The following is a 17,297-nucleotide window of genomic DNA, read 5'->3' on the forward strand; positions in this document are numbered from 1 at the left end:
TCCAACCGGGAAGGCTACAAAGCGTGAACTTGTGAGCAAGTCATCATGACTCCATGCGTCCCACAGTACATCGCGTACCGTCGCTCTTCGATGTGAAAACCGAGTAGTACATATTGAATAGCATAAATTATAGTCTTTATCATTATGGAAATTTTTTATCCTCTCAATATTTCCAGGAGCTCAGATCAAGATCTGGAATAACTTGCAAAGAAATTCGTGTGAGATTTCTGGAACGCACGGTGATGGTCATCTTCTGGGTTGTAACGTGGGTGTACGAACGTTTCAGAAGTCCTTGCTGAGTCCATCATCAGGGCGATGATTGCCACTCACGACCTCTGAAATGTTTGTAAACTTCTACTAGACTACATGTAGCTACGACCCAGAAGACAGCCACCAACGAAACACCAGTGATATATTTAGGTTCCCGCTGAGTTAATATCAGTTTTTGGTCTTCTAAGTTGTGGTTTTGTTGGTGGTTACAAATTGTTTCAACGCGTCCTGAAGATGGAAACGATATGTGTCTTCGAAATGTCAGTAAACATTTAGTTGACCACGTCTCATCACAACCCAGAGGACTGCCAGGTACAAAAGAGAACTCGTTTAACATGTTTGTCATCCACACTCTAACACGTAACACTTTCCGTTTTTCGTGGTGTAATGTGTAATGGTAATTATCAAATGTTTGTGAGCGGGAGCCGATGTGCTCTTTAAATCAGTAATGAAAATCATCTTCGCGTTCAGAATGTCGCTCCGTATTGAAATTGAAAAGGTTTAAGTAAGATGTCAGCGTTAATTTGTATTCACAAAACCAGTGTCCTGTTTCTTTACTAACTGTGTCCCTGTGGCAATTTGTACGAAGTAACAAAACAAGGATTAGTTCGTTTCACAGTTCGTGTATAAAAAGAAAGAGTGAACGGTCTTGTTCCCTTCTATTCCAGCGAAAATATGGTCGAAACTCCTATAAAATACATCAGTGGAAATGTTTATTCAACATGCTCTGTTGCTTCTCCAATTCAGTGAACGGTCGAAAAAACTACATAACAAGGAGCTTCAATATTTGTATTCTTCAGCTAACATTATGCTGCATAGAATGTTTCCAGTATTCTAACATTACAAATAAATTTTTATACGACAAAATCATTTTAAACTCATCACATCGGGCAGAATGTTTATATATCTTACATTATACGCAGAAATATATCACCAAATTTGTGTAACAATTACTTTATCGCCAGGGCGATGCACCCTTGATGAAGGAGGCAGTAAGCATGTCTGAAACGTCGGTTTATTTCCACCAGACTTCGCAGCGGAGAGTGCCAGAACCACAGTCAATTTCATACTTGCCTCCTCGAGAACCTTAAATCTCACCTAGTAGATGAATTCTGTACGTACATGTTTTTTGACATAATAAACTCGATCCGAGAGTTTTTATCTCATGACGTGTGTGTATATCGCAGACGATAGTAGTATTTCAGCCGCACCCAATGAATATTACAAAACCAGAAAGTTTATAAAACTTATATAACAGAAATACCAACTATTTGTAACACTGACAGCGGCTAAACCAATTATCGCAGTTACGTGTGTTTTGATTTATATTTCGTCGACAAACCAACGAACGAAATTATTTGTTGAACTATTAAAATGTCTCAGTACCAAAATACAAGCACAGTCTTTTAAGTTTCTTGATATTCAAGACCAAACAAGACTGATTCTGTAACAAAATAAAAAGTTCCCAAGCCGTGTTAACTGTAGTAACCTTCATATTTCTACAGGAAAAAACACGACCTTGATTGAACAGAAAAAAATGCCTTGTGTCACGTGATGCGAGTATGAGACGCCGATAGACAAGACTTTTTTTTAGTTTGTGGTATAAATGTCTGGTCCTGGCAGTCGTAACAACTGTACTAAAAATATTAACCTAAAAATACCTAGTGTGTGGGCCACAAATGTAGGTTTTCACAGGTTGTTCTCGGTTTCATTGCAATTAAGATTGAGGTTGGTTGGTATTTTGTAAGTAAGTTTCGAGCTGTTACTGATGCTGAGTGATCTTTTCGTTAATGCCTGTCAGTACCAACACTAGCTTACCCCTTCCATCCCCTCACACTGACGCTTTGTGCGCAGAGCTCAAGGTCATATCCTACCTTAAAACAGTTGACCTGAACTTTTTAAATTTTAGAGGAATGTAAAATACACACTGAGTCAGACCAGGGTTATACAATGGATATTCAGACGTTGGTACATATTTAGACAAAAATCTCTTTCCCATATCTGCTGTATGTGATGAAAGCAAGTCGTTTTCTGCAAACCACATCGTGAGATTAAATATTAACCCCCGTTCGATGAATTTTCTGCTATAAATGTTTCGAAAATTTGAATGCACACATACAGCGCTACGTTGAGTGTTTGATATGAAAATATCGTAATAATTATCCAGTGTTGGTCTTCTGATTAGTATTGTGGCTTGTATGTACATACCAACGTTTCGGAGGAACGTGCTGCCTCCAACTTTTCGGTTGCTATCAAGATAACGAACACTGCCGTGAGGACCTCAGATCTCAGATCGGATTAATTAGTTCCTTAATATGCACAAGTAGATTATCATTTAAGTCTTTTCCACACCTTGAGACTCTACACTTTACCATTGGAGTCTGCGTCATGATGGTCGAGCGTTTTCCTTTCCTCGGTCAAAGAAAATAGTTTTTTCCGTTGGACCCAAGGGCCAAGGAATGACCTCCTGGCATTATTTTTAAAAACAAATAGCCAATTTTTGCCCTTAAGAATGTTTTATCCAGCAATGATAAATATCCACAGTATATGCTCAAATGTCAATTGTATTTAAATGTGCACAAACGTCTGTGGAATTAAATGTTATATTAATTTTCTCCTGCTGCAATATGCTGTATCTGACATAATTTTAAATGAAAAAAAACAACTCATTTTACGGTAGGATTTCAAAGTTAATAACATATGCGTAACTTGTATTTAAAGCAGCAAACAAACAAATTTCAAAAATCATTTAGCGGTACTTAATATGAGTAATTTCGGGCCGGATGTGGCCCGTGGACCTCCAGTCTGACCATACTTGAGTACGTGAATGAAATATTCGGCTTATCTTGCGCAGAGGACGAGAACACTTTTCTACTTTCCTCTTGTGGCTGACAGATACTAAAAAGCTTTGTCTTCTTTTTTGTACTATTTCGAAGGTCCACATGAAGACAAGCACGATCTGTTTCAGACACGGTGTAGAAAACGCGAATGTAACGCGGATAACATTCATAGTAATGTGAAAACCAGTGCTTAGGAACATGTGACGTCATAACCAGGCACAGTTATCATAAAACAGCACGTATAAAAATTGTAAAACACCCAGACTTACATCAGATCCATTAATTTCTCAGTGTAAACATCGGTTTGCGTGTTCCGTGGTGCATAAACCGTGGTTTATTCCGTAAGTTCGGCTTTAATCCTGGATACGCGGAGGAATAATTACATAGAAACCGCAGTTGGATACAAGAAATAATTGACTACGAAATATGACCGACATTTCTACAAAGAGACTGTCAAGTTTCGTTGTTCGTGTTAATACATTTTATAACACGATTACGTGGGTGAGAATTAGGAGCGTTCGGTCCAATTTGTAAGACTCAGTCAAATCTCTTTCGGCCTGATATTTAACTGCGCACTTCAGGCTCCGCAGTTTTGGTTTCTGGCTTGAATTGAGGGGGGAGGGGGGTCCTCAAGGATTTTACACAGTTAGTTGAAATAAAGACACTTGTTTAAAGAAAATTCCGAGGTATAATTATTAAGATAATATTAAAATGGGTTTTAAAGAAATAGAGAGGGTTCTTGGCTGGATTCTTCTCGTTCATATTAGGGCGTCGTGGTGGGATCTTGTGAACACGACGATTAACCTTCGATTTCCATGAAGACGTGGAATTTGTTGACTGTGTTATGTTCAAGATCTGTTTGGAACCCAAATAATCTTAAATGAGTAACAAGGCCATGGAAGAGGCATTCTTTGTAATTGGGGCAGGGCGTAGAAGCTCAGTGGCCTCAAACATTTCGCAGTGGTAGCTATAGGAGACGTGTATCGACTCTAGACCAGCAAGTAGCCAATTTCTGTTCCATTTATTATGCACACTGCAGTACTACGCGACTAGCAGCTACTTAAAAAGAACTTTACCACATGAGTCAGTTCGTTTGTTAATTATCGGAAATTTGGAGTGAGTAAGATTGTTTTTGATAGTTTTTATGTTTTCTATAAAACACTGAATACAAATTTTAGGGCAATGGAAAATGAATCTGATGATTTATCTCAAGATTTATCAAGCTCTTCTTTGCTTATTTGAAATTCCATAAATGCAACTGAACTTCGTTCCCATTTGTTCTGTTACCGTGTTCTATCAGTGCACCCGGCAGAATGATTCTCGCCCATGAAATCGCTAGTTCCCACCAGGCGAGGGCATCGTAGTCACATTTTCCACTGAATTCTGTCGTTTGAAACGGATCTCAAAATGAAAGAACCACTTCAAACGATCTGCGGTAACAGACTCTTGGTGCGTGATTTTGAATGTTACAGCACCGCTGTCATAGGGGAATGTGCCCCGTTCTTTGATTCGTGAGATTCAACATACGTACACCGCGTTCAGTCTAGCTGTTCAGGTTGGTGGCGTCACATGTAAGGGTAGCTTTGTCGTCTCTGGGCAGTTTACTTCTGAGCTTGCGAACGTCGTGGTAGGCATGACGCCGTCTGTTGAAGTCCAATAATGACTAACCCTTAAGGCAAATTATGAATATAATTCAAGGAATCAGAAAATGGTTACACTGAAAAATTTAAGTTTAAATTCGGTTTAAACGAAGGAATGCAGTTTACAGTTGTAACCTTCGTTTTTCTTGACTCTAAGCTCGGCGAAAAATATCTGCGAGCCTGCGCTGCGCCACAAAAAGAGGGGAAGGGAAGATGAACACGGAAAGGGGGGAAAACACCTTATCCTCTGCTACTGTCCCTCCCTCATTCCCTCCCCGCACCTCGGCCGGCCGGACACCATAACGGTCAGCGACGCTCGGAGATATCTTGCGGCAAAGAAAAACTTTAAATCAGATTGAATTTCTGAGTTTCCGAAACGTCCGTTTGTTGATTTTGTACTTTAGAAGCTTCTTACACGGGCGCGCTAATCTGTCTTTCGTTTGTCCTGTCGCCACTAGATGGTGCCCATCGCCGCGGCGTCCCGTTGTCAAGCCCCTGTCAGACACAGGCGACGGAGTTGGATATTTCCACACGTGTCAGCTGCAATTATCAATATGCTTCACAGCACTTACACACTTCAGAAAAGTAACGCTGAATTCGGGAGTAGAAGCTTATTGGGCCTTGAAGTTTGTGATTTTGTTCGTAGAGCAAAATGTACTTTCCTTTCGAAAAATTCTTGGAAGTAGACTTATAGAGTAGGTTCATATGGAGACATTATTAAATTGTGTCTCAGAGAAATATTGTGTGAAAAAGAGATAGGTTCCAATGATGGAAATCAATATTCTATGATACGGAGAATTTTTATGGAAATTCTTCGTCTGTCTACGCGTGCTAAAGTCTATATTCGTTCATGTATTTCGTTTGTTTCTGAGAATTAACACTGATATTACACCTCTAAGTCATTAAAAGGAGGATTTTTGTAATTGAGGTGCTAAATGTTTTCATACAGATTATTTAAGTATTTACGTTTTCTTGTAGCTAAATAGAATAAAAGATTGTGAACTGGATGCTTTATAGAATACGTAACATATAATCAGCTTTTACCCCTTTCGTTAATACGTTATGTGATACTTCGTACTTGACGAAGTGAAATTGGATTCAGAACAGTTTCCAAGCTGTTTGGCAATAAAGTGCACCGAGGCTGTCAAATTCAGCGTACGTCAAAACATTGTTATATTGTGGTAATACCACTGCTGCAAGAGCTACCAAAATAAAGCAGCACTTGTCATAATGCCAGACGATTCTCGGAAGAAAGAAATTGTTACGTGCTCGACGAGATTGAGGTCAGACATTTGCTTTCGTGTTAGATTTATCACGGATGTCACGATAAATATTCCACCAAAACCATCATTAAGACGGTCCCCTGACTAACTGTACGTAGTAAATAATATGGAATAATAATAATTCCTTTATTAGGGTCTTTTCCAACCTGAAATAGCCTATGACAGGCAGACACTAAGAAATATGTGTGATGATGGAGGCAGCAAATACCTCTGAAACGTCGGTAAACTTCTACCTTACTACACGGTGCAACAACCCAGAAAACAGTCATCTTCGAGAGATAATATTCGTAATAGAAAAGTCGTAGTATTGTGCAGGTTGATTGAAAATTTGCTCAAACCACATACAAATATTTGTTGATAGTTGCATTGCAGTACACTTCGATTGGATAAATGAACACAGTGGGGCACGTCCTGAGAAATTATATCACAGCTAAGAATTCTCCGTCCTTTATGAAATCCACATGCTCATCACCGTGTTCACAAGAGCCCGCCACTTACCACTTAATATATAGATCTCAAGATAGATCTAACACCTCAGAAGTTCTTATGACCACAGTGTTTTTACTAATTCTGTCGAAATTAGAACTGGTTAAGTTATGATGAAGTGGTCTTAAATTTGAGGGTTACGTGAATATAATCTTATTTTTACAATTTTTAAAGTAATGTCTGAGTAATTTATAAATAAGTTGACACGCACATGAATATTATCGTGTGAGAACAAACGAAAGTGAATCTAATTGAAACATAAATGATTTAAATATTCTCTGCTCATAAAATTCGACACCTTTGACTTCCTCTCATGATTCTGTGAAGAAACTTGGTCACAAGAAAGTTTGGCGATAATATCATATTATGTTATGTGATAAATTTTATGACACTTCGTTGCAAGTGTTAACAATTGTAATGGTTTGTCTACATCTTGTTCATGATAATCTCCGAAAATATTTTGTGTCTAGGATTCAGAACCCACTCTAACTATTGTGTGTAATTTTTGTTCTTAAATAGAGTTTAAGTTTACTCCGAATATTGAACGTTTTTAAATACATGACTATCTCCTGGGGTGTCGTGTCGCCGGGAGAAACGCGTCGATTCCATTTTCAGACTTTAGACCTGAAGACAAAAGCGATATGTTTGTCCGAAACATCTGTAAGATTCTGCAACATCACACAGAGTCACAAAGTCGAAGAACGGATTGGACACTGTCACCGTCGCAGATCGTTTAAGTTAAATTAATATTTATCAACCCCTAACTTAAACTACTCACCACTGCAACCCAATATTTTACGTGTTTCTGTCCTTTGCTATGTTTTCGGCTTTAGAACATAGAAATCCACCTTAACCTCTACAGAAATCTCTAAATTCGTTTCCAATAACAACATTTATTTTAGTACATATTATTGAAGTTGTTACGTAATATTTACTGGGACATCTAAACTTATTAGATATGGCAGCCGCGCGTGCTAGGCAATACGGCCAACATATTGCTCCATAAAACATCCCCAGTGTTACAAATGTGTCTGCCAACTGTGTCACGGAGAAGATACAGAGACCCCCTGTGAAGATGACTGCTTTCTGGGTTGTTGCGTCATATAATCCGATAGGAATTTATAGATGTTACAGAAGTTCTTGCTGGGACCATTATCAGGGGATCATTGCCCTGATGATGGAGACAGCAAGTACCTCTGAAACGTCGGTAAACTTCTATCAGACTACATGGCGCAAAAACCCAGAAGAGAGTCATCTTCAAACTCGCGTGAGAACATGAAATCTCACGTAGGGAAATAAATTTGTGAGTGAAGTCAGCTAAGGCCTCCTACCATTCAGTTCAAAGTATCTAATCTTCACGCCTGCTGTCAGAAATCTCAAATGTTAAAACACAACGAAGTAAGCTATAATTTTACCCTCTGTTTAACCTGGATGTGAAACTAGGTATTTTACATGTGTGGAAGCATGTGGATTGGAAGTATTTGAGAACAGGGTACAGACAAGTAAGTGCATATGAATTTGAAACAAAGGTAGATCCAGGAGACTGTGGAAAAGTTTGTAACGAGGTGCGTGATATTCATTAATCTTCACTAAATAGCTTATTGTTACAACTATAAAATCAGTTATGTAAGAAGAAAGAGATCTGCTAGGTGTTTATAAATTATTGAGTATTACTGTACCGTGTGTTACAATAATAAATGTATAAGGAAATAGGACAACGGTAGGAATACTGTAGGAAACGTGCAAGCCTTTTCCGCCAGTTTCGTATGAAAATTTTCCAGCGATATGCTAGGTAGGTCGAAAACTGTTGTTAATTGCATTTTGTTGAATTTTATCCACATAAAATCGAAATATATTTTGTGTTCCGCATCCATATATTTTCTTTAATTTGATTACCTTAAAAGTATATGATGTGATGTATAGGCTAAGTTATGAATCTTTATTATTACATGTTTTTCTTTAGTCTAAGTTTCTCAGGTCTCAGACGCCCGCAATACCTGCCTTTCATTCAGCTCGTTTATTATTTGATTTTAGGTTTAGTGTGGATATATTGGCAAGTAATAATTCCATTCTGAGTTCTCTGTCGTAGTGGTAAATTTCTGAGAGCGACTTGACAGGAAATAGATTTCTTTTTCGGGATCTCGGAACTTGCATGGCTGCCATCTGGCACTAAAATTCTGCGACTCTCCAGCTCAAACTGCCACTAGCAGACGGACGCAATTTCACTCTCTGTGTATATGTTTTCACGAAAATTCGTTTCTAATCGAACGTCAACATTTACCGCTGAGATTTAGAAGTACACGTATCGAACGCAGGTGTTGGGTATGAAGTTATATTGTTATCCTGGAAGCCAGGGGTTCTCACCCTTATTCGCTGGAGTATCACTAATTCTAATTTAACACGTTAAATGTGTTACTATCCAAATTCGTTCAGGGAAAATTTACTTATGTTAATTTAATATTTTGATTTTATTACTTAATTCGCGTACCACCAGTGGTACGTACCATAGGTTTAGAGCGATGGTGTAAGCATTTTGAATAACGATAGCCTACAGTGTGTTCTTCAACGGTAGCTGAACGTAATTAATCTTTTACAACTTCATCCAGTTTGACAGCTCGACAAAGTTTGAAGGTTTCTGAAGATGGTTCGTTAAAATGTTGTTTTGAAATTCGTCCATCGTCTAAATTGTAATATTATAAAATGTACCCGAAGAAGGAAGCGGAATCCAGGTCTCGAAACGTTTTAGCTTTATAATGATATTGTAATTTAGACGATGGGTAATGTCCAAAAGAACAATTATAAATATTTTAAAAAAATGCATTTCAGTCGAATACGTAGGTAAAGACCAATGTTTCGGAGGATCACAACGTCTCCACCTTCATCTTAAAACTTCTCGATGGAGATGATAATTTTTGTCCGTCCGATTAAATTGTCTGTGAGCTGCACAGCTCGTCATGGTTATTTTCGCATTTAGTGGGGGGCTCAACCCTCTGCTAGATTTGTACTCTTACCAGATGAGTTACAAATATGAGTGAAGAGAACGTGTTAGTTCAGAAACTTCAATGCTGATAATTCTTTGGTCAGAGGATCCAAGTGTTCGACACAGCTTTCTAGTACCGCTATTACTATCTTTATGCGTGTTTATTTATTTGCGGTTCGCTTAAGAAACGCTGACAGTGGCACAAAGAGAGTATATTCTTCTAAAGATGTTTAACATAGTTTCATTTGTAACAGTGATGATTTTGTGAACTAAGAACGGGGTTCTTTAATGATATTCAAGCGAGTTTTACCCTTTACTACATTGTATCATTTTTTACAGAATCCGGATGACAGATATTTCTGTCAGAGTCTAATAGAATTATTTAAAAGTTTAAGAATAGAAACTGCCTTCTTCAGGAATGAAATCGACAGGTGGATGTTAAAGGAAAACGAAAATCCTCAGGTTCGATCAGTGACTATTAATTCATTAGTTAATTGAATAACTGGCTACATACAGCAGCTAATTTGTAACTATCCAAGTATGTTCTAAGTGACATATGAACTCACTAGGGGACAATATCCTACTGGAGAAAATAACAAATTGGTAAAATATCCTTCTCCCCCCCCAAACCGAAGGTTCATGAAAACCTGACACTCCGACAAATTAACCTAGTACACACCAACAAACCCCATTTTTTTAGGATCTGTATTAATATTATCGTATTTATGAATCGGCCACCGAAGTGGTTTTTAATTCATTTCATAGAGGTAAGTAGTCATGTCTGGTTTTTTAGCAGGCAGTCTTAAATTTTATCCTTGTAGTCGCTTTCCTTGACATTCCGGATTAACCTTGCCTTTTTTAACAGGTGCTTCCAGGCTCTGACTGGATTTAAAGACTCCGGTCTTTTTTTTATATTTCTTTGTCCATTAAAACGGTTGTAAAATAAAAAAGCGTTACTACGCATTCAGCATTGCCTGTGTTTCCCCAAACCTCATCCAATTAAAGCAATCTGAAATTGTATTTTATTTCCTCAATGTTTTCTGTGCCATTTATTTTACTTTATGTGAGGTGAGAGACGTCAGACAAAGCCTTGTAAAAGACATAGATTGCAATCGGCCGCTAATGTTATTATCGTTTAAATATTCTTGTTTAATACAGCTTAAATTCTAAAATATACTTAAAAGTGTATAAGCTTAGCTCCAAATGGCTTTTACTTGTTCAGTTCTACGCGAGGTTTATTGTATCTTTATTATTTAAATCTTGTCCGTCTAATCACAATAAATTCTTATTAAATATTAAAATATTACAATAATTAACATTTAAAATATTTAAAAATATTAAATGATGTTCTTTATCAAAATATTCGATTTACATTAGACCATCATGATGACGGACAAGATTTAAATAATATATATTTATTATATCACAATATGACGCAACTTTACCATCTTATTGTATCTTGTTTATATTTATTTGGTGTTTTTGTAGGATTAATTGAAACATTACCTTCACCCTTTCAATATCTACAGCCAACAAGTTGTGAGATTTCAACTCTAGAAAGTATACGTTACCATATGCTTATTCTAACAGAAGATTGTTTAACGGTGAGTCCGAAGATGGCTGTCTTTTGAGTTATAACGCCGTGTAGTCACACTGATGATGGAGGCAGCATGAATCACTGAAACGTTGGTAAACTTCTACCACACTACACGGCGCTACAACCCAGAAGACAGCCATCTTACAATTTTTCACCAGTTTAAATTTTACCCGTAGATGTTGGCTCTGCTGGGGACACAAATTTCTTCAACAGTGTTAATTATTCCTTGGCACAGGAACATACAAACACAAGGCGAACTGAAAGTTAGTGCCTAGTACTCGCTGACGCTCCCTGTGCACTTGTTCTTTTCACCTTGAAAGATGGAAACATGTTTCTCAACTCCTGAGTATAAAATCTTGTTAAATGTGAGATTTGAGATCTCTTGGCTGTGAAGATGATGATCTCCAGAGCTCAGCCTCAAATCCTTTCCTCTGACCCTGCATAAATCCCCAAACTTTAGTCCTGAAGATGGAGACAGTAGTGGCAAGTGTAAATGACTCCAAAATCCAGATTAACAACATGATAATCGTATTAAAATTGTTAGCAGAATTGTCTGAAATTTTTATGCTTAAATGTTTGGGCGTCGCAACTTGCCAGCGTCCGGCTCGATGTTTCGGGGTTGCGTTTGCCGACACGCGAGGTCCTGTTAGGCGTCCTTCTTACCCAGCTTCCGTATTTCTGTAGTAGAATGCTCTGATGTCGTGATGGCCAGCCAGTAGGAAATGTTTTCACTCGGAAGAAAATGTATCTTCCACTTTGTCTTTAAGTCGGTCTTCTGTACTCTTCGTTGATAAAGAGAAAGACTTTATTTCACTCAGGGAAGACAGTTTGTCCGTGTAAGTATCCAAACAAGAAATTACAATCTGCTGCAACAACCAATGACAGATTAGGGTTAGACGAAGGAAATTGGAAAATATCCTCCTGAGACTTTTCAAAGGAATCAGTTGACATTTTTTCAAAACTGCAGAGGCAGCCGACTTTGAAATTTAGGTCACTGCTCACTGTTCTGTCCTTCTCTGTATAAAATCCTGGAGCCGGTCTCCTTTTTATCATCTCTGAAACAATTGGGAAATAAAAAGTGCACACAAATATTTCTAACTAAATGCCCCAGGAGAAGCTACTGCTTTCGATATCTATGCATAATCGATAGTATAATATTAAAGTCGATCTTAGAGGACTACGACGTGGGGCCGTGTACAGCTAACTAGTTTAATGATGGGGATATGGTTGAATTGGAACAGAGTAATGATTATTGTCAATCCATTTCAGAAATTTATTGAGCGACTATCAGCTTTTCAACAAAGATTTTGCATTTTCAAGTTAGTAGTCAGTTTCAAATCTAAAACTTCTTGACGATGGTGAAGAGTCAATTGAATAAAAATTTTCTTGGATATTATCCATCGTCTAGTAAATATAAAACGTAAAACGACGTTTCGGAGATGGGACTCTATCTCCGTCTTCAGGTTCCTACCTCATCTCCGAAACGTCGTTTTACGTTTTATATTTCCTAGACGATGGATAATATCCAAGAAAATTTTTATTCAAGTTAGTAGTCAGTTATTTAGTTGATAGTAATTTAAACAGTAAACAACTCTTAATAAATAACGGAGAGCTCTTTAATCGTCTTCGGTTTGCGTAATAATTGAATGCGGTGTTTTAATTACTTCTTGGAACCCAACAGCCAGACCCTGAAGTAGGTACGTGCAGCCTCAGAACGTAGTGAATGTCCAGTCACTTAACGGGACATGTCGCATCAACAACGTCGTTTGTGTTGCTAATTTCCGCCCCAAATTCTGTTTTCAACGACATTCAAAATTAAGTTTTGTACCCACACAAAAGAAAGCTCGCCTCTTTTCTCTATTCTGAAACAATTTTCAAGCTAGTTTTTTTTTTTTATTTGTAGTGTTCTGTCTGACGACAGGTCCATATGAACAGGATCCTTCCATCCTTTTCTCGGACTGGGACCTGTTCATATACGTTCTTGGCAGATGATCCAGAAGTGGTTTGCCATTGCCTTCTTCTGTGTGTGAATGGAATAATTGTTTGGATGCCACGGAGAAACCGGGGAAGCCCCCGGAGGAAAACTCCGTGTTGCCTAGACCACGGCCTTGCCCAACACAAGTTTTGGCTGCCTCACAGCACAGATTACTAATCATTAAATATATATATATATATATATATATATATATATATATATATATACAAGCCTGAAGTTATAACAGGTTTCATTATTAATACGAAACGCTGAAGTAATCCGCATTGTTTCCCAGACAATTTGTTATAATTGGCTATAAACCGTGATGCTCTCTGCTCTTGGAATAACAAGTCACAGAAATCATAAATTAGTCACCCTATAATCATAAACGTCTTCAGTAAGAATGTGATGTGTCATATCTCGTCCGCTTCAACAGTCGCCTTACTTTAATTCATTATAATGAATTTTAATCACTGTTAATAATTCTCAGAAACGATAAAAGTGTAATTATAAGGTGATAAATTATTAAGAGTTCTTGGAGCCAATCTGTATTCCTTTCCGTGCAGTGAATATGTTATTGTTGATCTTAAGGGTAGGAACGTCGCGTGTATTTGTAACAAAATAATTTACCAACGTTTCAGAGGAACGTGCTGCTTCCATCGTCATGATGTCTGTGACGTAGTTTTGTTAAAAAAATGTGCAGTCACAAGGTTACACCTCATTTGTCTCAATCATTTCTTAAATTTTCAGTTCCCTTCTAATTAAACTTGCTTAATATTTAATCTGTACTGTAATTAAAAATATCATCTGACGCACAGAGGTTTCTGGCTTCGATTACCTCTCGTAAAATGCAAATTTCATTCTGTATATTGTGTTTCTCTTTGTAAGTAATTGCCTGTCAAATGTCTGAAGTTTTATTGCTTCAGAATAAATTCTAGAGGGACCAATCGATGAGGATGCGATATCTACCAACATATCAAAGCGATCCCTGTGAATAAGTTATGGCCAGAAGTGTCATTGAAGTGTTGTTACACCCTTGTTCATGAATGAGATTTTGACGTGTCTCAATAGGAGCTATAAAGGGAGTTCAAAGCAGAGGAGGGGCGCAGGCAAATTGTGTGCAGACAGCTGTTTAACGGGGCAGAGGCCGTTCGACCAGCAGTGCTGATGCTGCTAGCAGGTCGCCCCGCGTCGAAGCGGCAGTGTTCAGCGCGAAGTCCTTGCGATAGGTCGATAGTTTTGCTGTGGACCTCCGCGAGTGTTTCGTTCATAAGTGCGCGCTAGCTGTTCAATACCGACATACGATTTAGTGTTATAACTCGGTTCCAATATTTTCGTCTTTAAAGGACAAACCAGTGATTTTATTTTGTGGAAGTCATCGTCAAAATTACATGAAGGTAATTTCTGTTTATATGTTTTTAAGACTTAAGCTTAAGATTCTGAATTAAATAATTTGAGACGGACACTTCATTTACATTCAGTGGTTTGACGTCCACATTTTTTTGCGTATTACATTATGGATACTGTCCTTGAAATCCGACTAACGTGTATGTAATTACGTGTGGATTTTATTACAGTGGTCATTCTACTCATCGCTATGACAATCACAGTTTTCGGGGGTGAAGGGAGGGTTTTTATCCCATGAGGTGACACCCCTCACAGATAAACTATGATTAAATATCCGGATTTTTCACTCGCAGCGTTCAAGAAATTTTGGTATAAAACTCTGATATCAAGAAGTGAGAACGGAACTAACTTCAGACAACAATTTTTTGCCATTGATTGTGTGAACAAACGCCACTTCGCTGTTTCCTAAAAAAAACTTCACACCAGGACTGTTACATGTTTCATACTAACATCTTAATATTTGGATAGGATCTGGGGTTTTCACGGCGGTGAGTATGAAGATAGTTGTCTTCTGGGTTGTCGTTCAGACGTCGCCCTGATGATGGAGGCAGCAAGGATATCAGAAACGTCAGTAAACTTCTACAGTACTTTTCGGCACAACAACCCAGAAGACAGCCATCTTAATCTTAATATGAAACTTTGCAATTTATCGTGTGTTGATTAATAACAAAATCGAAGCGATCAGCGCGTAAGGCAAGTTATCTGAAGTAAGTGTGAAGTTCTGTAAAGTTTAAAACTGGCCGAAATTCGTCAGTGCATGAGGTTTCTATTCTTATTTGAAACACATTACAGAATAAAATGTTAAAAGTAGTGAAATTTTACAGTGAGAAAGAGATATTATATTTTTTTTCAGACTAGTTTAGCATTGGTGATCCTTTGCTCTGTAACGGAGTGTGAACTGGTCGGTATATGTCGACGTTTCGGAGACAGTACGCTTCTCCGTAACATTGGCACGGCGCAAGAATCCAAAGTAACAAATCATCACCACCGCCGCCTTGAAAACCTGAAATATCGCACAGTTTAAGATTGTTTAACAAGATCGATCGATCGATATTTGAATTTTTTCGCGGTAACTGATAGTAGGAAACAAAAATCTCTGCCGATATTTGAGATGAGCTTGCGAGTGTTCATTAAGGTAATGACGTCGAATGTAGGGGCGGGGAAGGAGTGGGTTGATAGACCGTATTTCCCATACAAGAGAGCTTGTCAAAAGAAAACATTGTCAGTAGCTAAAAGAGTGTTTTAAAACCCTTTCACGAGATAATGCGAAAGCCAGCTACCCTTCTCACTTTGTCCGGTAAGCAGCCTTCTGTGTGCTTACGAGTACACACATTTCATTACTTGTTTTTTATTCATAACCTGACAGACTTCTGGTTACTGTGTGTGAACAAAATGGTGTAGATAACCTGTCACATTTTGATCATAATGTTTTGTTGCTGGTAGTCTGCTGTTTATGGTAAAGGCCACGGAATGCAAGGAGTACATCCAGGGATGAGATTGACTCATCCTGTAGCTTGTATGGTGATAAATTCTGTAATATTATAACCATTTTTAAATTTGAGAGCCTTATTTTAAATTCTGCCAACATAACTTGTGAGATACGGGATTCGTGTCTCTGTCGCTTTAAGGTTTTTGTTGTAACAGAAGTTCATCTTAAACCCGTTTATTATGGTTTTTTGCTACTCACTTTCGTGTAAATTGTTAGTGTGTGACAGACGCTGTCATCAGCTCTTAATTCCAGTCTCTGGTGCACTATTTTTAAAAGAATAACAGTTTTGTTTAAAGTTAGAGTTGGCATTGATATTATAAAATCACATGTCATCAATGGAATAAGTGAGGCTAATGTACTGTAATTTAATAACAGTTTACTTTTTGACAAAACGTAATATTTTCAAACGTTGAAGCAACGAAGGTTTAAGACATTCGCCTCCTTTCCCAATGCCATCACCCCTTCATATCTGAGTATTATCACGTCTTCAGCTGAATGTTGGAGAAATTATTTTTATATTATTATTTACTTTTGTTATATATCTGCTGGAATTTATCACTTTATTATGCCACATAATCCGTTTATGCAAAAAAAATTTAAATACGTTAAAATGGACTAACAAACGGGTAGTCTAAACCAGTTGTATTTAACCTTTTTTGTTCGCGTACCCCCAGATATAATTTCTCTTAAACTTTGTACCCCCAGAGTTGTTGGTGTATAATTCAAGTTATACATAGTATATAATCTACACCTAAAATAAATTAAATAAATTGCATTACTGATTATTCAATTTTTATCATAAATTTTTTTTTTTAAATTTCACCCCAGGTTGAATACCACTGGTCTAAACGGTCAGTGTTGTGATACCTAATGGATGTTTTGAAGAAAATATTGTTCGAGTGGTCTGCTCTGCTAACTGTATACATAACAATAGATTTTCATTTAAAATATTTCGTGGTTGTTTTATACTTCTCGTAACTCATGAATTTACCTTGTGAGATGCTGAAAATTGTCAGCTGAAAAGTTCAATTAATGACAGGAAAGGTATGTTTCCTTTGATAATGTATTACACATGGGAGGAAACTGGTTTCAGATCGATATATCTCGTGTGTAGTGTCGAAAGCGTGTACCACCACGTAAGTTGAAAATTCTTTTGCTGCAGAACTCGTTCCGCGCAAGCTGTGTCATCATGTTGGTGGTCACACGTGGCTCTACCATTCCACTTAACAGGTTTTAGGAACTCTTAATCTTAATGTAAGCGCTTCCGCTGTAAGGCCTTGGACACAGTGACTTACATTAGCGAGCTTATCTTTTAATAACAACTCAGTTT

The 17,297-nt window shown here is 37.7% G+C and overlaps 1 protein-coding gene across 3 annotated transcripts in view; it reads left to right on the forward strand.

Annotated features, from left to right (window-relative positions):
* The first annotated feature begins 366 nt into the window (after positions 1-366).
* Positions 367-17,297, forward strand: part of Octbeta2R (Octopamine beta2 receptor) — a 105,931-nt gene continuing 89,000 nt past the window's right edge. Inside the window, exon 1 of one of the 3 annotated variants that reach the window (XM_087340763.1) lies at positions 367-582. The gene's annotated coding sequence lies outside the window, so the exon portion shown is untranslated. Of the gene's footprint in view, positions 583-14,223; positions 14,469-17,297 lie in introns of those variants that run through there. The other 2 variants (XR_015532673.1, XM_022075404.2) reach the window with 2 other exon arrangements.

The sequence above is a fragment of the Zootermopsis nevadensis genome, unplaced genomic scaffold (assembly GCF_977971745.1).
Source record: "Zootermopsis nevadensis isolate Lab colony 2312 unplaced genomic scaffold, Znev_1.0 Znev_ptg000061l, whole genome shotgun sequence".
NCBI classification, from domain to species: Eukaryota; Metazoa; Arthropoda; class Insecta; order Blattodea; family Termopsidae; genus Zootermopsis; species Zootermopsis nevadensis.